Genomic DNA, 22,432 nt, shown 5'->3' with positions numbered 1-22,432 from the left:
AACATTGAGTCACTAGAAACTGAAAATTGAATTTTGAGCTCAGAATAAGGGAAATGAGAAAAAAACACAGAAAATGAAGGAAAACAAAGAATCAAGTATCTTTTACATTTTAGGAACTTTAATTAAAACTTTAGAAATACTCTTAGAGAAAGATAAGAAACCATTTTTTAAGGGAGAAGATTGCTACACAGATTGCTAAATTAATACACCATGTACCTTGGAAAACTGCAGTAATTAGATTCGGCTGCATTAAAAGAATCTGAAAGTTGAGGAATGGAACAAACAGAACTATTAAAACTACGATGTGAAATAACCAGAACTCGTGTTTTGTCTTGGCTTTTTCTACAAAATAATATTTCTTCAACTGTCTTCAAGTGTGGGCAGCTGAATGCACTAACACTCTGCTTTATGCCTTTGCTGTAAGATAAAAATTGGTTTACTGTAAGTTGATTGTTAGTATACCTTTGAGTTGGAGGATTACATCAGACCTTTGAAATGTCTACAATCCGTTCAGCTGGATATTTGCACATATCTTTATTTTCCTAGGAGTCAAATTATCAATTAATTTATAAGTATTTAGATACATATTGACAAATTTATCACAACAAAAATTATCCCAATTTATACTTTTACTTCTCAGGTAAGATGATGCTGCTATTGTGCTATTAAATAAAGTTAAACAGTCTCTTAAATGTAAACATTTTCAAAGTTGTCGTATGCTAATGTATACTGGTGATTAACCAAGAGAGGGTACATTATTAAAAGTTTTACCAACTGCGTAAGGATGGAACTTCCCCTTCCTTCTCAAATTGTGTGTTGCTAGCGAACATGGGAGCATTCACTCCTATTTCATAAAAAACAATTTCATAAATGTTGCCTTGGATTTATTTTCTTGCTTTCATTTTTAGCTTTTTGATCCTGAGGTAGGTTTAGTCATTGTTTAAATTATTTTTTCTTGTAAATAACAACACTTAAGACTATAGATATGCTAAGTACAGTTTTAGTCACTAGTTCTGATGTGGAATATATCTCTGTATTCTTTTAGTCACTAGTTTCGATATGGAATATATAACATGAAAAATAACTGTGTCCTGCTGTTGTTTTCCAACAACATACAATTGCAATTTAGATTTTTCTCTCATAGATTACAGAAATTTTCCAAGCAGTTGCTTCCTAAATATTAATTGCTAATTTTGCATCATTTTGGGAGAAGAGTAATATTGTTTTTACTTTGGGAAATTTATTGTAATTTTCATTTCGCCCTAGAACATAGTCTTAAATGTTCCACATTTATTTGAAAAGGATGAATAGACTAAAAATTATAAAGTTTTTAATTTTCTATAAATAAAGCAAGATCTTATTAAGCAGTTTATTTCCTGTTGTTTTATTCTATAGTTGTTGAAAGGAGACATTTTGTTTCCTTTTCTGATTTTAGTTATCAGTTTATCTTCATATTTATAGTTTTAAAATTCTATATGATTTTATGACATTTAATACATAAATGTTCACAATCATAAATTCATTCTGCATGGCATGTTTCTTCAGCACAAAACAACCTACTTTATCCTGTTGAAGGTTTTTTGTCAGGAATTCTAATTTATCTCTTATAGCCACTTATTTCTTTCGTTTTCTACTGCTTGGCATTATCTCATGCTTTCTATTCTTTTAGAAAGATATGTATTTTAAGTCTTTTTATGTATTTATTTGAAATTCAATTTAAATAAATGGGCAGTGCATACACATGTTGAAATGTTTAAACAACACACAACTATACGGTGAAAAGTAAGTCTTCCTCTCCCCAAGTTCTACAATATCACCCTTAGAGATAATCACTTTTACTATTAATAGTTTCTTTTATATTTCTGTTTCTATGCTTATTTATGGGAATAAATACACACACACACACACACACACACACACACATACACACACACACACACATTTTTACTAAACCCGATAGTAGCACACTCTATACTGTGTTTTGCTGGAGAATATTCTGTATCTTTCATATAAACGCTGCAGAATATCCCATAGTAAATGTGTATAATAATTTATTGATCTATTAGTATTCTAATGGACATTTAGGTTTGAAAATCAGTGTGTCCAAAGCTGGCTGTCCTTATCGTCTGCTCTCTCCCAAACGACCAACCGTCTTCTCTTCCAGCGCCCCCTCTGTTTGAAATAGCATCACTCTCTGTTCTGTTGTTTAAACTAGAAGCTCTTTAGAGACATTCTTGATTCTACCTTTTCCCCGCCCTCCACACTCGTCAGTCACACAGCTCTGTTGATTGTGATGTCTGAAGACCACTCGCATCTGTCCCCTGCTTCTGTGTCCACTGCTTTCTCCTGTCCTTAAGTACATCGCATGGTCCCTCTTCAGCATTGCTACCCACTTCTGCAGCTGCACGGTCTTCAATGGTCTCTACCATGATGTCAAATTGGCCACTTCAAAATGGAACTCTAATAACACCCTCCACTCGCTTTCCAGTGCCTTCAGAATAATGCTCGTCATTATTCAGATGGTCTACAAAGCCACTCATGATCTGGCCCCCACTTTTTTTGATAGATCCCTTGTGCTTTTTAGTTCAGCCATACCGGCCATCAACTTTTAATTCCTTGAATTAGTTCCACACTTGGCAAAAACTGAGCTTTTGCACATGCTGTTTCCTCTGCCTTTAATGATTTTTCCTGAAACTTCTCTTTGCCTGGTAAATTTCTGTTCCCTTTTAAAAGTCTCAGTTTAAACATTACTCCCTCTAGAGATACTCCGACCCACATCACTCTGACCTTTGCTTCCACTGGCAGGTCATGCCATCTCCTTCTCTGATCCTGGCTTCCCTCTTGTAAACACCCTTGTGATTATATCAGGCCCACCCAGATAATCTAGGATAATCTTCCCATCTCAAGATCCTAAACTTAATTACATCTGCAAAGTCCCTTGTACCATGTAAACTAACATATTAACATGTTAGAATGTGGATACCTTTGGGGGCCATTGCTCTGGCTAGCAAACTACGTTTAATATTTGGTTTAGGAATGTGGTGGGGGAAGAGTGATTTATTTTATCAATATTTTCATCCCCAAAGTGCTTCCAAATCTGGTACTTAAGAAGGGTTAGAGTCATTCGTCTAGAAAATTGCCTTTTCGGCAGCTGGTGACGCTGGAAAAATAAGGCAGCTGTGTGCTCTGGCCCTGAAATTAAAAGTCTTAAAGGTAAAACCTGTCACATTGAAGTTACTAATGGGAGAGCCTAGACCTGGGTGAATGGAAGTCATGGCTCCATCACTTTGCACCATGGGAATTTAGGTGAGCCACCACCCCTTCCTGGACCTCCATACCCTTATTCATAAAGGGAGGAGTTGAGCTGGGTGAAATGAGGCCATTTTAAATAATGAGATTCTATAGCTTCAGGTCCAACCTCTTTCCTTCCCTGTTTGTTTCTTGAAAGGCTAAGATATTAGCTTTCAGCAAAATGATCAACAACGGAAATTTTATAACAGCTGTATGCCATCAGAGTAGTAGAGGTTTCATCAAAGCTTTTAAAAAATTTCTTAACCATAATGCAAAGAACAACAAAAGAATCACAACACTGAGAGTGACCACAGGGCCTCCGTTGTCCATGACGGGTGCAAGTTCAGGCTGCCTCTACTTGTTTCTTCCATGCCAATGGAATTTTCTTTTGCCTCTGAATTGGCTTTCGTGGTCACCCCGTCAGTTCACACATAAAAAGTTGCTTTTTTTTTTTTTTTTTAAATCTGGAACCTTAGTTAATGGCTGTTTTCATGCTATAGAATGATGATGTGTAATGGCAAATTCTAACAATAGCCTAAATTGGAAATGCAATTAACCTTGCCTATTCCTTTTGGCAGCGTTAAAGAGCATGACAGGGATTTAGTATTGACTGTATTTCTCACTTGGTACAAACAGGGGTCATGATTCATCAACATGTCTATTGCATCCTTCACTTGTCTCTAGTGTTAGCAATTTGCTGATGATTTGCTGGGCAGTTTGAAACTCTGATGACTGTGCAGGGTGCCTTAACCACAGTTGTATCAGAGCATCCGTGCTGGTTGCATTTAACATTCTGCTTACAGAAATGGCTGGATCAAACTCATTTCAAATGACAATGAATGAGCAAAACATAATGTATCAAGTTAAGGCCGGGCACAGTGGCTCAAGCCTGTAATCCAACACTTTGGGAGGCAGAGGCGGGTGGATCGATCATGAGGTCAAGAGATCGAGGCCATCCTGGTCAACATGGTGAAACCTCGTCTCTACTAAAAATACAGAAAAATTAGCTGGGCATGGTGGCGTGTGCCTGTAATCCCAGCTACTCAGGAGGCTGAGGCAGAAGAATTACCTGAACCCAGGAGGCGGAGGTTGCGGTAAGCCGAGATCGCGCCATTGCACTCCAGCCAGGGTAACAAGAGCATGCTTCCAGTTTATTACAATTTTCCTCTTAAGTCTTGAATCTCTGAAAAACTGGGGTCTTTTTCCTTTGATTCCTAGGCACACTCCACAGGTGTAAGAACTTTTCACACGCACTTGGATTGCTGGCTGTGTTTGCAGAATTCCTGGATGCTTTTACCTTGGCTCCAACCTTACCCTTCTCAGGAGGTAGCCTCCTGGTTGAACACTCAAATCCCAGATTGACACTCATCCCCTTCCTTTCCCACTGGCCTTTTGTTCCCTGACACTTTTTTTTTTCTGTCTCAAGCCTTGACTTCTGCCTCAACTTTAAGTTCCTCTACAGTCTGTGGTCCTTCCATGGCCAGCTGTGTGATCCTGGACAAGTTTCTTAACCACTTTGGCCTTATCTTCTAGTTCTGTAAAATGGGAATCCTAGTGTCTACCTCTTGAGGCTGTTGTAAGGGTTACATGAAATAATGTGTGCAAAAGGCTTAGCATAGGGCTGATGCATGACGAATGCTTTTTTTTTTTTTTAAGTAATTAAATTTATTTTTCAAGGCATAATTCCTAGCTTCTTTTTTTTTTTTTTTCAGCCCCGCAAACTCACTCTTACTAAAACAAAAGACATTAAATTCTTGTTTTTCTTTTTTTTTTTAAGGAAAAAAAGAAAAAGAAAAAAAAAGAATGCTTAATTATGTATATTTTTTATTACTTGTAGTGGTAATACATTTCTATCACTGCACGTAGGCTGTCCTAATCTGAATACTGCTGGGTGGGAAAATAGCTGGAAGAAATCAAGAATCACTTTTAAGATCCTTTCTAATCTTGAGGGCTTGAGGATTTATGATTCCAGAGATCAAATCTTAATTCCTGGACTTGTTTCTTCTTAGGCAAACACACACATCTAGTTTTCATTATCCATCTGACCCTCTCACTTCACTGAAGCTAAAGATTTTTTTCAACACTGTGATAATTCTATTTCATTTTTGAAAAAGAGTTACTTCAACATGAAACTTGTGAATAGTAGAACGACATTGAAAGCCATGAAACGCTAAAAATCAGAGGTGCATCCTGATAAATGTTGAAAGAGTTCAGGATGGAGAAAGTCATCTACAGGGGAGAGTTCTAGAAAGATGTGAGCCTGCCTTAAGGTGGATGGAAGGGCAGTGACTTGTCCATATGCAGCAAGTTTTAGGCCCAGGGTTGGAATTAAGGCTGGGTGATTCCAGTGCCCACATTGTCCCACCACATGGTGTTGTACAGGAAATCTTTAGACAATACATACATAATATAATGGTGCCTATTTTTAGAACTGAGAGTATACTTTTGTAATTTAAAATAGTTATAAAGTCTTAGTCTCCTTATGTTTTTGTTTGATATATATTTTTGGTCAAAGATACATGTTGATATCAAATTCTTATATAGGAATAAAATTAAGGATTATAACATGGTTATAACAGTTTGCAGGAAAAACTAAGATCCACTTTTTTCATAATTTAGATATTATGCATGTTTGCATATATCCAAATTTATAGGTATGTGTGCACACAGGCATTTATAAAAGTGTTTGATTCTAAGAGTAGTTTTAATCTGAGAATCAGGACAATAGTTATGTGTCCCCATCACAACTTGGTGCTAAAGCTGTCCTTGGGATGCAATCCTTATTTTAAACTTTGTATTTTGACGTAATTTCAGATTCACAGAAAGTCGCAAGAAGAGCACCAAAAAAGGTCCAGGCATTCTTCACCAGATTTTCTAAGATTTAACATTTTACAACATTTACTCTCTCCTTCTCTCTCTCTCTGTGTGTGTGTCACACACACACACACACACAATGTAGACATATACCATGTCCCTGGAAACATCACTGCTAGGAACGTGTGTGTGTGAGTGTGTGTGTGTGTGTATGTGTGTGTGTGTGTAAAATGTGTATGTGTATGTGTTTGTATATATAAAATGTGTATATATGTATGTGTATGTATATATAAAATGTGCATATGTATGTGTATATATATAAAATGTGTATATATATGTGTATGTATATATAAAATGTGTATATGTATGTGTATGTATATATAAAATGTGTATATGTATGTGTATGTATATATAAAATGTGTATATATATGTGTATGTATATATAAAATGTGTATATATATGTGTATGTATATATAAAATGTGTATATGTATGTGTATATATATAAAATGTGTATATATATGTGTATGTGTATATAAAATGTGTATATGTATGTGTATGTATATATAAAATGTGTATATATATGTGTATGTATATATAAAATGTGTATATATATGTGTGTGTATATATAAACACATACACATATACATGTAACATTTCACATTTCAAGTCATATGTGTGTGTGTTTTTTTTCCTTTTAACTTTCTGAAGGTAAGTTGCAGAAATGACATCCCTTTGCCCCTGAGTACTTCGAGATACATTTTCTAAAAAACAAAAGCAATCTCTTATATAACCACAAAAATGCAACACTGATCATGTGGGGAAATCCTTTGAAATTCTATGGATATCCTATTACCCATCAAGATTTCACCACTAGTTTTAGCATCCATTAATGATTCTTACCTGAATCAATTATTACCATGAGAGTTACCAAGTGATAATTTTCTAGAATCTAACTTCTAAGAATTTAGTCTTTTGGGTGAACTTAAGAACAATTTTGTTAAATATTTAAACAGAAAACCTTACTGGGTGTATTAACCAGCTTAGCTAAGGCTGCCACAATTAAATACCATAATTTCAGATTTACGGAATAAAAATTTACAGAATAGGTGGTTTAAACAACAGAAATCAATTTTCTCACAGTTCTGTGGGCTGAAAGCCTGAGATCATGATGCCAGCATAGTGGGGTTCGGGTGAGAACCCTCTTTTTGGCTTGTAGATGTCCATTGTCTCACTTGTCTTCACATGGTGGGGGTGGGGTGATGGGGGCAGAATGAGAGCAAGAGGGAGAAAGATAGAGAGATCTTTCTTCCAGTTTTAGAAGGCGACATCCTATTGGATTAGGGCCTCATCCTCATAAATCACATTGAGGGTAAGGGCTGGATTTTGAGGTGACACAACTTCCTCCATATTACTGGGATTTGTATCATCTTTATAAATTAATTTTGAGAAACTGAGGTCTTTGTGATATGGAAAATATGGCTCTAGGATCATGGTACATGTTATAATTTTTCCAGTCATTTTATGTTTTTAAATAAAAATTTATGGTTTCCTTCATTTATGAACAGCATGTGCACTGTTATCTTTATTTCTAGGCATTTTATCTTTTTTTCTTGCCATTCCTAAGAGAATCTATTTTTCATTATGCTTTCTAACTAATTATCTCTGGAATGTAGGAAACATTCTTTCATGAACAACTTACTTCATATTTGCTAATTTGTTCTAATAATTTTACAATTGATTATCCTGAATTTCCTAGGGAAATGATTTTCTTACTTTCAAATGGTGGTATTTAGTCAGCTTCTTCCTGATATTTGTGCATCTGTTTAAAAAATTCATTCTTTTTTTGTGTGCTATTTAACTGCTGGAGCTTTCAGAACAATACTGAACAGCTGTGATGATCATGGGTCATTTCGATGTGGTCCTGGTGGCAATGACAAATTCTTTGGGGTGTACCACAAATGAGCACAGTGTAGAGGGGTACCAAGGCACAGTGATTGAGACATGGACTCTGGCACCAAAGTACTTGCATCCTAATTCCAGCTCCTCTGTTGATTAGCTGTGTGGACTTGGGCACGTTACTTAACCTCTCTGTTCTTGACCCCATCACGTGTAAAGAGGTGATGGCAACAGTATGTTCCTCATTAATTGTCTGGGAAAACTAAATACCCTTACATGTGTAAAATACTTACAGAGGACATCCAATGTCTCCTCTACAAGTGCTTGCCTCTATCTGTAAATATGATGTCTCCTAGCTTAAAATATTTTTATCATTTAAAAAAATACCACATTTTCTTAGCTGACTAAGAACTTTTCAGGGATAAATGTTTAGTATCAAAAGTCTTTTCTTTTTTTCCCCTTCACGTGATGAACTACAAAAATAGATTTCCTAATATTGAACCATTTTATAATACAATGGAGTAAACTATTTTAACATGGTGTGAACATTTATTTTCAAATGATTTTATTATGAACATTTTCAAAAATAAGCAAAAGTAGAGAAAAAAGCATAGTGAACTTTATACGCAGTTTCAATGATTATCAATATTTTTGCCAGTTTGTGGCAAATCTTATATTATTCCCTTTTGCATACCTCTGAATTATATTTAAGATTTTTTTCTGAATTACATACATTAATATAGGTTAATATAATGTATACTATATTAATATATTTACATCTATATTTTAGGTGATCATGTATGTTAATATATGATCACATGAATATATTGTAATAATGATTATCAATATTTTTGCCAGTTTGTGGGAAATCTTACATTATTCCCTTTTGTATACCTCTGAATTATATTTGTTAATACAGTTTTTCTGGGCCACACATATATTAATATGTGTTAATATAACATACACTATATTGATATATTTACATCTACATTTTTAGGTGAGATTGGCCTAATTTCATGTATGTGACATGTCAGATTAAAAAAAAATCAAGATTGTTCTCATGTTGGAGAATAAAAATTGTATTTTATATCATCATTTTAATAAATATTCTTTTAAATTTCTTCTTATCTTGCCCTTCTTAGATTCAGTCCATTCATGATAGAACATTTAAAGTCTGCAGCTTTACGAAAGTGATCACATAGAAAAAGATAGAAAATAAAAAGGTTACTGCTATGTTGGGGTCAAACAAGTTTTGAAATAATACATAAAGAGCCAATCTTCCAAAATAAATAGACTTCAAACTGTGGAAGCATAAAAATGTCAGAGTGAATTTCAGCAGGCATTGAGAAGGAAACATGTGCTTTGACTTCCCACTGTGGGACCTCAAGTCCTTGGCAGGCAGGGAGGGAATAATAGAAACCCCAGATAGAGATGGAAAGCTGGGAGGAGAGGGCACCCACCATCTCTTTCCCAGGAGAATGCATAGACAGCATGACCACAGCCCACAGCCTGGCTCCTGCCAGCACATAGGGTGACTTTGTGTGAATTATAAAAAAGCTCATCTCAGAATGGAGACCATTATTTTCTTTTTAATATTCGTGTGTTGTTTTAAAACATATTTTTGAATTCTCAAGTGTTTGGATTTCTTTGGATAAAGTTTTGGTCTCAGCTTTTGCTCAAAAGCATCTTTTTGAATTGCCACAAAAGAATGTAACATGTTCTGTCTCTGATTTAAAATTAATTTTTATAAATTCTCTAGAAATATTTGGGAATAATATGTATTCTGTGTTTGAAATACAAAGTTTAAAAAATTGTAGCTATTAAAAATCTTTATTAATTTTATTATCAGAATATTCTATATCATCATATAATTTTGATCAAATTGGTCTTTCAAACACAAGAGATGCCTGATTAAGCTCTTGCACTGTGATTGTGATTATGTCAGCATTTTCTTCTAATTCTAATAGATTGGCTTTATATTTTTTTCATGATAGTTATACAGAATATCATGTTTCTTAATGGAATTTTTTTCTTTTTCTTTTTTGTTATGTTAACTCATATATATATGAGTTTTAATTATAGTCTGATTAAGATACAAATATATTCATATCAGATAAGATAAATTTTTGTCAAATGTAAGAATAAAAAAGGTTTTACTTATTTGCCTCATGGAGGCAGGATGTGGAGAACCTGTATCAGGAATAGCCAGGCATCTTGGGAAAATTTATCATGCTTTAACTTCATCCTTTCTCTTTTCATACCTTTTATGTCTTATTTTTATTTTGTGTGTGTATGTATGTGAATGTCTAAGACTTTATATTAACCCATATTTTTGTTGGTTAATATTAAGTTAAATGCATCAAATAATGTAAGTCAAATAAATATTTATACATGAATCTTTTGATTTATACATGAATATTTGACATTTACATAGATTTTATAATCATATTAATAATTATTTAGATAGCAAGTCTAAATTTTCTGGCTTACTTGCTTATCACTTACTTTTAAACAGTATCCTTCTCATTTTTGCGTTCATTTTTATATATTTTAAAATATATTTTATATATTTCTTTGTCAACTTGGATACTTCTTTAAGAATTACTTTTTCTTTAGGAAGGTATATATATGTTATTCATATATTTTAGTTTTTTCCCATATCTATCACATTCTGTAGTACTCAAAGAATATTTTACCCAGTGTATATTTTCTGTTGTTATAACAACCAGTCTGGAAAAGGGACAGTTAAATTATAATTCTTAAACCTCCCATATTGAACTTAAAGTACATTTATATCTTTTGGATTCCTGGGCCTTTATTTTAAAATATTACTCTGATGTATGAAATTTTTCTGCTATGGTAAGTAAACTAAATCATAAAGATGTTATTTTAGAAAAGATTCTAAATAGCTATAATTTCATAGCACCATGTCAAGTCCTAACAAATCTTAAACAAAAAATGATGTGCTACTCACTAAATGGGTATTAGTGATAAATGACCAGGTAGAATACTCTTCATGACTGTTGGACAGACTCCTAAACCTGAATTATCCATTAATCTGTGCCCGTATTTAAGACCTGTGCACGGATGGCAAGGAAATGGAATTTTGATTAATTGTGCACTTACAGTTTTTCAGATATTGTGCTAAGTCCTTCTGATGCTTTATCCTATTCACTCTAATAGGAATCTGAAGGTTAGTTTCTGGAACATGTTGCGATCCCAAACTAGATAGGTGGCATCCATACCAAGGTTTGTCAGACTCTGAAACTTGTCTGTGGACTCTTGTATGCTATTTTAGAAAAGACGCCTGTGTATTCCTGACACATGTTCTCCATGTCCTGTGCTAGGCTTATATTGCGTGAATGAAGTTTGCTTGGTTTTTGACACTATTACAATAGTGAGGGAATGTATTATCTTCCCGAGTCCGCAAGGGGGTGTAGTTTCAAGGGCAGGGACTTCCCAACGCCCCCCTCCCCTCTCTCCATCTGGGAGACTTGAGGATTTCTGTTTAACTTTCACGGTTGCAGGAAAGAATCAAAAGTCAGTCACTCCAGCAGAAGGAAGTTTGAGGGAACTCTTTTCATCGGCCATGGGGCTTGGAGAAGGTGGGAATTCCTCCCAGGTTAAAAGCCCCTGTCTCCCTCATCTGAGCTGATTTCCCCCTCTGGGTTCCCCTTCCACTCTGGTGGACGCTGCTCTCTCTTCTTGGGTTCCATACTTGGGTCCACATCCACATTGTGGAGTTCTCGCTCTCTCATCTTTTTCTCCTTTTTCTTTTTTTCTGCCTAAATAAATCACTTCTCTGCAAAAACCCTTTGGGGTCCGATATTTTCTTATGAGCGCATCTGCCGTGGTCCTCTCTCCCATTCTTGGGTGAGTGAGAGACCAAGAGCCTGGAAAAACTTCCTCTCAGGGGAGCTGAGCACTCCCCTGAACCCCAAAACCCAGTATCAATAGTGTATCACCTTTCTCTGATGGTTGCTTTTCTTTTGGGCTGCTTTCAAATCTAACTTAACCTTCATTAAATGGTCACTCCTGGTTATCAAGTCTCTGAATGAGAAGTCACAACCTTTACCAACAAAGTCCTAGGAGCAACTATTTTTTTTTGTTCCACTTGACTTTTAATCTCATCCATAGTCTTCTTTGCAAAAATCAGTTCATCAACAAACACAATTAAAGTATAATAATACTAACTTTACTAGAAAGGCTTTGAAACATAATTTTATGTGAGTTTATATATGCTGAAGAGACTTTCATGATGGCCCTGCTCTTATATTTATGGAGAATGTTACGATTTGTGAAGCTCATGTATTCATATATTCCTTAATTAAAATAACCTTTGTGGAGCACTAATAATGTGCTGGGTTAGTGGCTGGCCTTGGGGAATCAAAGATCAATAAGATACGGTCCTAGTCCTCAAAAGTTCATTGTCTAATAGCAGGGTGTCATACAACAAGATGTATCGCTGTATAACGTAGTAAATACTATTGAAAAGATGTAAATAAAGTAGGAGGTGGCTGTAATTCAGTGACAGAAAGTAGCCAAGTGAGATGATAAGCTTTCGTGTTTAAAATGCTGTGACCCATAGATACTATTCACAGCCAAATTTATGGTTTATGAGTAGAAGCAAACAAAGACATCATCAGATTTGCAAGCTTTTAGAAAATATGGTGCCCCCATATTCTTCCCAAAAAGTTTACCTCAAGATAAATGCCAGGCAACTGTGAGATAAATCAAAACACAGAACTCAAGCATGGAGAAGTCATGGCACAAAAGGAACACAAGAAAGCCCTAAAATATTTTCAAGATGAATTAAATCTAAATAACTGCCGTAAATATGGTAACAAAAGAGAATTTAAATGCTGCAGGTAATTCTTCAAATAACAGAGTCATGATATGGTAAAAACAACTTGTCATAAAGAAGCTGGGTGAAGAGGAAAAGCCCAATTCTAATGTTTAGAAGCAGGAGACGTTGGGTGAGAAATCATGAAAGTTATTATGTGTACTAATCTCTCTTATTTTCATGGTCATAGTCAATATATACTACACTATAATAAGTATATTATAGTGTATAATAAGTATATTGAAAGAAAGCTTAAATATAAGCAGTTGTAATGTTTAAAACTCCCCCTGCCCCAAATTGCCAAATGAAAAATCTGAAAAATACGGCAAGGGAAACCATGAACAAGTAATTGTGCACACAGTTGTCAATGCCTATGCATTGCAATGAGCTGTGAAACCCACACATGCTCTGTTCTGCTTGATGCGCTCCTGTGAGGGGCAGGCAGGATCATCCCATGCTCTGTTATGGAATCAATCGTGGAGGCAGAGTGTTATGTCCGCAGTCTCCATGCAGATGGGTGCTGGGCAGCAACAGCAGGACTCCTAGAGCTGGGCCAAGGAACCTCTCGCCACACCACCCTGCCCCAAGATACGTAACGGATAGCAGTCACCATCATTGTGCTTCTGTGCCAATAGTAACTACCGAGAGTGATAATAGCAGCCAGGAGGACACGAAGGTTGTGTTGTGGGAAGCCAGTATTTTCAAAATGTATTTCCATGGGCCCCTTTGCCTGCTCTGGACCCTTCTGGATGAAGACTGGGGTACCGGGAGTGAGTGATTTGTGGAGCACTCAATAAAATACTCAGGGATGGAGAAGTCCTTCATTTCTAGCTGATTCTAATGGACCTGTATGATGTGTTTTGATGGTTTCCAAGGGCTGAGGATTGCAGAATCTAATGACAACTGGCAGACCATCCAGGGCTGCTCAGATTTGCTCTGGCCAACAAGAAGCTAGGTTGACAAGCCACTCTTGTGTGCACTGAGGAGAGGCAGAAGTTGTTCTCATAGGGGCCAGGCAAAAAGGATGAACATTGGAATGGTACCTAGGGATGCCCCATGTTGCTGCATCACTATGAATTGGAATGTAAACGTTCGGCTGCTGTTCTTAGAAAAATGTCGACTTGGCTGGGCGCAGTGGCTCACGTCTGTAATCCCAGCACTTTGGGAGGCCAAGGCGGGCGGATCATGAGGTCAAGCGACTGAGACCATCCTGGCCAACATGGTGAAACCCCATCTTTACTGAAAAAAATACAAAAATTATCCTGGCATGGTGGCACACGCCTGTAGTCCCACTACTCTGGAGGCTGAGGGAGGAGAATCACTTGAACCCAGGAGGCGGAGGTTGTAGTGAGCCGAGATTGCACCACTGCACTCCAGCCTGGTGACAGAGCAAGACTTTGTCTCAAAAAAAGAAAAACAAAGAAAAAAGAAGAATGTTGACTTAGGTGGTCTTGCTACTTATAGCAGTAAACAGGAGGCATAATATTCCTTGAAGAAGAATGGAGTAACAACATTGTTAGGAAAACGTCATGATCAACTTACCATCAACTTCCCTGTCGGTATTTCCAGCTCTGCTTTTTAAGCCAAGGTAATCAAAATCTGTTTTAACCTTCAGAGGTTCCAGAGTTTGGAAAAAAATGAAAGCAACGTAAACAGAATAAAGAGTGTGCTGATTGGGGACTGTCAATTCCGCATCCTGCTCACATTTCAGTCACCTGGAGAAAAGCAGTCAAGGGAAGATCATAGATGTAATTGTCTCGTGGCTTTGCTCTCTTGAGTGAAAGCCTTTTTCATGTGCCCTGATAAAAATAGGCAGGAAGGCACTAGGTGGAAATTAAAGCGAGGCAAATTGTTGGTGTCTTGACACCAAATACATCTTTTGACCTGCTTCAGCGGTTCTTTTAGCAACTATAAATCTTCCCGTTGGGCTTATTAGGAGGCACAGAGAGGCCGAGAGGAGGTGATTTGTCCACAAGCCTTACTTACAGGAGCATGCGGGCCTGGGCCTGGCAGGTGTCCATCATTCTTTTTTCTGTAGCCATTCAGCCCTATGCAAATTCTTAAGAATATTCTTACTGCCCACACCTCCCCCAACCCCGTCTTTTTTTCTTGTCACTAATTCCATTCAGTTCCTTCTCATAAGATGTCCTATTCCTGACTCCCTTTTCAATGTCTGCCTTCCTCATACTCATGCCCAAATTAAATGAACCATGTTTTATTTCCCCAAGGCTCTGGTCCTCTCAGTTCTACTTAACGAATGTGGTGAAGCAATTCACATCAATGGGTGCTGCATGGTCACCTTCAGGAGGTCAGGGTATGAGCCGGGTGCCAGGGGGCCAGATTTATTTTTATTAAAATAAAAATAAAAGTTATGGGCCGGCCGCGGTGGCTCTTGCCTTTGGGAGGCTGAGGGTGGATCACGAGGTCAAGAGATCGAGACCATCCTGGTCAACATGGTGAAACCCCGTCTCTACTAAAAATACAAAACATTAGCTGGGCATGGTGGCGCGTGCCTGTAATCCCAGCTACTCAGGAGGCTGAGGCAGGAGAATTGCCTGAACCCAGGAGGCGGAGGTTGTGGTGAGCTGAGATCACGCCATTGCACTCCAGCCTGGGTAACAAAAGCGAAACTCTATCTCAAAAAAAAATAAAAATAAAAATAAAAAATAAAATAAAATAAAATAAATAAAAGTTATTTTATTTATTGTCCCTTATCATCTTGCCAGCTTGCTGGCTCCTTGCTAACCAGCCCTGTGCCTCACTTCATCCCTGTAGGATTTCCCTGACAGGTCCACATTCTTCCCTTTCAGAAATGCAGGGCAGCCCCCTCTGCCTCTGGAAACTTGGTAGTGGGTGTGGGCGAGGCTCAGCTTCCATGCTAGGCATGCATAATAGGAGGTATCCTAAGGAAAACAATTTTCTCCCTAAGAAGGACTCTGCTCCTGTTATTTAGATGGTCACAATTTACTCTTCCTTGGCATATGATTAATGTTTAATTTGTCAGAAGAGTTTTTTACATCTAAACACAGTGTGAAAGCCATTGCACTTACCAAGTTTTCCTGTGACCTTAACAAGCTGTGGATTTTGTTAGTACATTATCAGCAATTCTTCAAGATAAACTGTTGCTTTTAACCAATTAAAATATTCCCCAGTATTGATATCTTTTTAATTGTAAAATATTTGAAACACATGGAAGTGTGAACCAGTGGTTTTCAAACTTCAGGTAGCATTGTTAAAGAGAAACAGAATAAAATAGAATGAAAAATACCAGAATGCTTCAATTTAATAAGGGTAAATATTTTTTCATGAAACTTGTTTTCTTTTACTGCATGCATGTGTATGTGTGTGTTTGTGTGCGTGCCTGTGTTTGCATGCTTGGTGGCAATGTGAAACAGCTTCTTACTATGGATCTCAATTAAAAAGTTTGAAAATCATTGCACAGACAATACTATAGTAAACACTCGCGCATTCCAAACTCAATTCTATACCATCCAGTTCCACGTGGCTTGATACCTGTCAGTCCTATAACACCATTCTGTATCAAGGAGAAGTGAATTTTGTTTCACAGCTCAGGTTTTTTGTTTTGTTTTTAAGTTGAGACATTACAGATGGAATGAAAACGGAGATATCGTCATGTGCCTGTTCTTGATTCGATTCCCTTTCTTGTAACCCAGAGCTTGCATCAAGAGTTTGATGTCTCTCATTCCTATGCACGTTTTTATGCTATTACCGCCTATTAAGCATATGGAAATAGCTTGTTCATTTTATGTTATTGTTCATACTAGATGATTTCAAAGAATATTATTTTAGAAATTTAATTTTCTTTCAACATTGTAATTTTGAGATTTCCCTTTACATATGTGGTTCAGTTCAGTTATTTTCACTGCTTTGTAAATATACTGAAAATTATTTACTCATTTCATTCTTGAGGGATGTTTCACTTACTTTTATGAAATATATTGCAATAAACATTCCTGTATATTTTCTTGTCCATAAGTGAGAAAACTGTTAGAAAGGTTTTTTATAAGCCTTAAAGGATGAAGAAAATTAAGGAGAGAGCCACACCATATTCCTGTTTCCAATGTTAATATCTCCAATTTAATAAATTAGATACCTACCTTATATTAAAAAAAAATCAATTATAAGATCCATTAAAGACCTAAGTGTGGGCTGGGCTCAGTGGCTCATGCCTGTAATCCCAGAACTTTGGGAGGCTGAGGCGGGCAGATCAGCTGAGATCAGGAGTTAGAGACCAGTCTGGACAAAATGGTGAAACTCCGTCTCTACTAAAAGTACAAAAATTACCAGAGCGTGGTAGTGCGTGCCTATAGTCCCAGCTACTCTGGAGGCTGAGGCAAGAGAATTGCTTGAACCTGGGAAGCAGAGGTTGCAGTGAGCCAAGATCATGCCATTGCACTCTAGCCTGGGAGACAGAGTGAGATTCTGTCAAAAAAAAAAAAAAAAAAAAAAAAAAAATCTAAGTTTTGAAAACAAAATGTTAAAAAATAATGAAGGAAAAATAAACACTTCTTACTGTATTTAGTGCTTCACCTTATTGAAAGAGACTATATCAAAATTAAGCTACAATTCACAATTTTGGAAAAGATATTTGTAATGTCCAAAATCTACAAAGAATAGTTGTACTTAAAAAAAAAAAATCATGTCATTACCCTGCTCCCCACAAAACGTTCTTTTCCTACAAGCCAAACAAAAGCCGACTGTTAAGTACAATTTTCTTGCTTATATTTCTTGGATGAGTAAATCTGCCATTGCACATTGGCCGATGTTGGTCCCTTTTTGCAAAATGATAGAGTTCCATCGACATTTCCATTTGGAAATTTTGCCTAACCCTTAAGGCCCAGATGAGCCATGGCTTCTCCAGTTTCGCATATATGACTATGAAGACTTCCTTCCTGGCTTTTTAAAGGAGCTTCTTTAATGTTTTCTTTTGAAGTATATCATTCAGCTTTTAAAAATAAATTCACACTTGTTTCAAAGGCTGAACATACAGTTAGAAGAACAACATCTACCTTAGAGCTTGTAGTGTGTTAGGTGGTGTTCTCCAAACGTTAATGTCCACTCTGAACCTCAAAATTTGATCTTATTTGTAAATAGGTTATTTGCAGATGTAATTGGTTTAAGATTGAGATGAGATCATACTGGATGAGGGTGGACCCCAAATCCAAAAACTAATGTTCTGAAAAGAGGAGGAGAGGACACACATAGACACTGAGAAGAGGGCCACATGAGGATGGTGGCTGAGACCGGTGCAATGCAGTTATCCAATCCGACAAATGCCAAGGGTCTCCAAGAGCCCCCAGAAGCTAGGAAGAGGCCAGGTGCAGTGGCTTACATCTGTAATCCCAGCACTTTGGGAGGCCAGGTGGGAGGATGGTTTGAGCCCAGGAGTTCAAGACCAGCCTGGGCAAGATGGTAAATCCTCATCTCTACAAAAATTAAGAAAAAAAAAAAAAAGTTAGCTAGGTGTAGTGGCTTGTGCCTGTAGTCCCAGTTACTCAGGAGGTTGAGGTGGGAGGATCACTTGAGCCCAGGAGTTAGAAGGTGCAGTGAGCTGTGATCGTGTAACTGCACTCCAGCCTGGATGACAGAGAGAGACCCTGTCTCTATTTAAAGAAGAAGAAGGAGAAGGAGAAGGAGGAGGAGGAGCAGCAGCAGCCAGGAAGAGTCAAGAAAGAGTCTTTCTTCAGAGTCTCTGGAGAGAGTATGGACCTGTTGATGCCTTGATTTTGGGCTTCCAGACCTCCAGACCTGTAAGAGAATAAATTTCTGTTGTTTGAATTCACCAGTTTGTGGTAATGTGTTACCATGGGTAATTTACCATGGTAAAAAGTGATACACAGCCATAGGTCTGTATGCCAGTCAGGTCATTCATTATACTTCAAAGCACCTGCCAGTGACCGGAAGCACATCTTCATTTCATTTGTTACCATGGCTTGGGTCATATGCCTTGATTGAAACCAATTCACAGCTGATTGTATCAGGGATCAGGGCATATCTAAAAGCAATGGGTGTGCCATGAGGGAGGCCAACCACCTTTGAGTGACTTGAAACTGGCATTTCTGGGAAAGAGATCTTTGTTCCTTAGTCTGAAATCCAAATACAGGAAGCAGAAAAAGTGAGAAAAGTGTTTAACATCAGTGATTTAGGAGCGAGTGGTTTGTGGAGAAGGCTCCTCATTTTCTGGATAAAGGCCATAGCTCTAATTAGAATCACAGAATTAAATCCAAGAGAAGCCTCAGAGACCATTTAGCCCCCCATCCCACCCCTAATTGCACAGTGGCAGGAAGTGAGTCCTGAGAAGTGGAAGCATGTGTGCAGTGTCATATGGTGAGTGGCATCCTGGATAAAGCTTAGGGCTCCTGACCTTCAGTTTCGTGGCTTTTTCCCCATCCCACTTTGACATTCTGCTATACCAGGCTAACAGAAGAGACAGATCTTATAATTTCAGAGAAATCCTCAGCTTTTCCTTCTGCAAACCTGGGATGACACTCTCACAGTAAATGGAGAATAATTGCGCTCCAAACAAGAATGCTAGGATTTAGGTATCAAGAGTATTAGGTACTCAATTAGAATGGGATGCCCTCTGGGCCTGGAACTCACATAAAAATAGAAGTCAGTGTTTCAGCAGAGATCCTTGCTGCATTATGAGCTGACAGAAAGAAAGATCTTGATCGTAACAGAGTGATACAGGTGAGGATTAATAGAAGTGAACTCAATTGCAGCTAAGGGATTGGTATAGCTCATGTCCCAGTTGCACCCTGTCTTACCAAGGAAGCTGAAGTGACAGATTCTAAGATGGTTATAGATTTGGCCAAGCCTCATGATCTAATTGGAAGCATCAGTAGGAGTGGACAGATAAGAATACAGGTGGCCAGGCGTGGTGGCTCATGCCTGTAATCCCAGCACTTTGGGAGGGTGAGGTGGGCAGATCCTTTGAGGTTAGAAGTTTGAGATCAGTCTGGCCAACATGGTGAAACACTGTCTTTACTAAAAACACAAAAAAATTAGCCGGGTATGGTGGTGGCTGCCTGTAATCCCAGCTAATTGGGAGGCTGAGGCACAAGAATCACGCGAACCTGGGAGGTGCAGAGGTTGCAGTGAGCTGCGATCATGCCACTGCACTCCAGCCTGGGCGATGGAGTGAGACTGCATCTCAAAATGCAAAAGAAAAGAAAAGAAAGAAGAGAAGAAGGGGAGAGAAGAGAAGAGAAGAAAGAGAAAAGAAGGGGAGGGGAGGGGAGAGGGGAGGCGAGGCGAGGCGAGGCGAGGAGAGGAGAGGAGAGAAGAAGACAATTAACCTGGAGACCTTCCCCAGGGGAAGCCTTTGTAGGCACAGATTTCCTCAGGGTGGAAGAATGGACTCAAATCAGGCAATGTGACCAAAAGCTAATTCTCAAAAACTCAATTTGTCAAAATTCAATTCATCAAATGACCAATTTATTAAACAGTTTGAAAGATTCAACGTGACTGTTCTAAAAGCTTTGGCAGAAATGTTCATTTTTGGCTACTGATTACATAATAAGATTTTCTAATTATGAACTAATCTAAAATTGTTCTGCCCTCTGAGTGACTGGGAAGGAATTTTAAAATTCTAAAGAGTTGACCAAAGAAAAATCACTGTAAAACATTTTTTTTTCCACAGAAAATACTACTTTTCTATAATTCAAACTTCTGTTTCTCAAATGTAATAAGTTCTTTGTTACTTCTGATTTCTTTCTGGTGCTTTCAAATGCATTTTCTGTTTTCAAAAGCTTTCTGGGATTTTAAGTATTCTTTTGCAAATCCCTCAAATCAGCCTTGTGTATATTTCCAGCAATTAAAATGGTAAAGATAAACTAAATAAGAAATGCTAAGGAAATCAGTATGAACTAAAAATACGTTGCTAAAATGTTTTTTTTTTCATTTTTAATAAGGAACAATTTGGTTGTGTCTACTTGTCGGTAGTTTTCTGAGAAATTAGATATGAAATATTAAAGCCATTCAAATCTGGGGTAAAGGAATAAGAATTCTCAAAGAAAATACTGTGGTAGGTTGTATGCTTGTACCTCATACTTCACATCTATTAGCTATACATATAGAAATGTGAAAGAAGAATTAAAAATTCTAGAAGTTCTAAAAGATTTGTGAAAACAAAAACATTAAAAGAGATTTCTGAGTGGAGTTAAAACATATTAACTGAAAAATGTATTTATAAAGTGATAAAATTTTGGTTTCTGATAATGAAATAATGTTTAGAAAGTTATATTTCATCATTGGTAATCAAAATAAAGCATTCTTCACATGGACACAGGGAGGGGAGCACTACACACTGGGGTCCGTTGGGGGGAAATGGGGGAGGGGCGGGGAGGTGGGGAGGTGGGAAGAGATAGCATGGGGAGAAATGACAGATACAGGTGAGGGGATGGAAGGCAGCAAACCACACTGCCATGTGTGTACCTATGCAACAATCTTGCACGTTCATCACATGTACCCCAAAACCTAAAATGCAATAAAAAAATAAAAATAAAAATAAAAATAAAAATAAAAATAAAAATAAAGCATTCTTAAAGCTGTTAAGTAATCATTGTTAAAGTGGTTCAGAGCATGTTTGATAAATAGGAGAGTAGGTAAATATAGCAAATTATACAGTCAACTGTCTTCATTAAATTGGTGAATCAGTGAATTCAGTTTCAGTGCACTGGCTTTTGGCTGGTTGTGTCCAAGCTGGGTACACACAGAAATAGGTATTTGCAGTTGTGGGAACAGAACATAGAAGCTGTGCCCTAGTGGCCTTGAATTACTCTGTGCCGTAGGAACTGGTGGAAGAAAGGACGAGTCAGGTGGTGCAGGGCCCACGAAGCTGGGCAGGGTCTACGGTGCTGCTGCGGAGTGTGGGCCATGCAGCTGACCGAGGACACGTGGTGACATGGCTGAGTGCTGCTGAGGCCCAGCTGAGATCTGTGAACACCAAACTGTGGTGATGGGGATGCTGGCCGACCCTGTCTTCCGGCCTGCTTTTTCTCTTGCTCCAAGCATCTGTCCAATGGCCATCCTGAGCGCCCTGTATGAAACAGCTGCTGTCATCTCTTCCCACTTCCTCATCCAGCTTGCTTTTTCTCTCCTTTTGATCCCACAGTACGAATTTTACCTGTTCACTTCTTTGTCTCTGCTCACTAGAATGTAAGCTCCATGAAATCAAGGACTCCATGTTTTCTTCACTGCTGTGTTCCCGTGCCTAAAGGGTGCAGGGCACTAAGAACCTGTTCAGGAAATGTTTGTTGAGGGAATGAACACATGTGTGGGTAAACGAACTCTGTGATACGGCCCTGGCCTGTCTCTTTCACCTACTCCTGTTTCCTTCTACTGGCTCCTCTTCTCCAGTCATACCAATAGTACTAGTACCCACTAATTGTTCTCTGGGAAAAAAAAAAAAAAAAAAAAAAAAAGCTTTTATTTCATACCTTCCACTTATTTATTTATTTATTTATTTATATTTTAGATGAGTTCTAACCATATCTATCACCCATACTGGAGTGCAGTGGCATGATCATAGCTCACTGCCGTGTCGAACTTCTGGGCTCAAGCGA

This window comes from Saimiri boliviensis, chromosome 5 (assembly GCF_048565385.1).
Source record: "Saimiri boliviensis isolate mSaiBol1 chromosome 5, mSaiBol1.pri, whole genome shotgun sequence".
NCBI lineage: Eukaryota > Metazoa > Chordata > Mammalia > Primates > Cebidae > Saimiri > Saimiri boliviensis.
Note: the sequence above shows the minus strand (reverse complement) of the source record.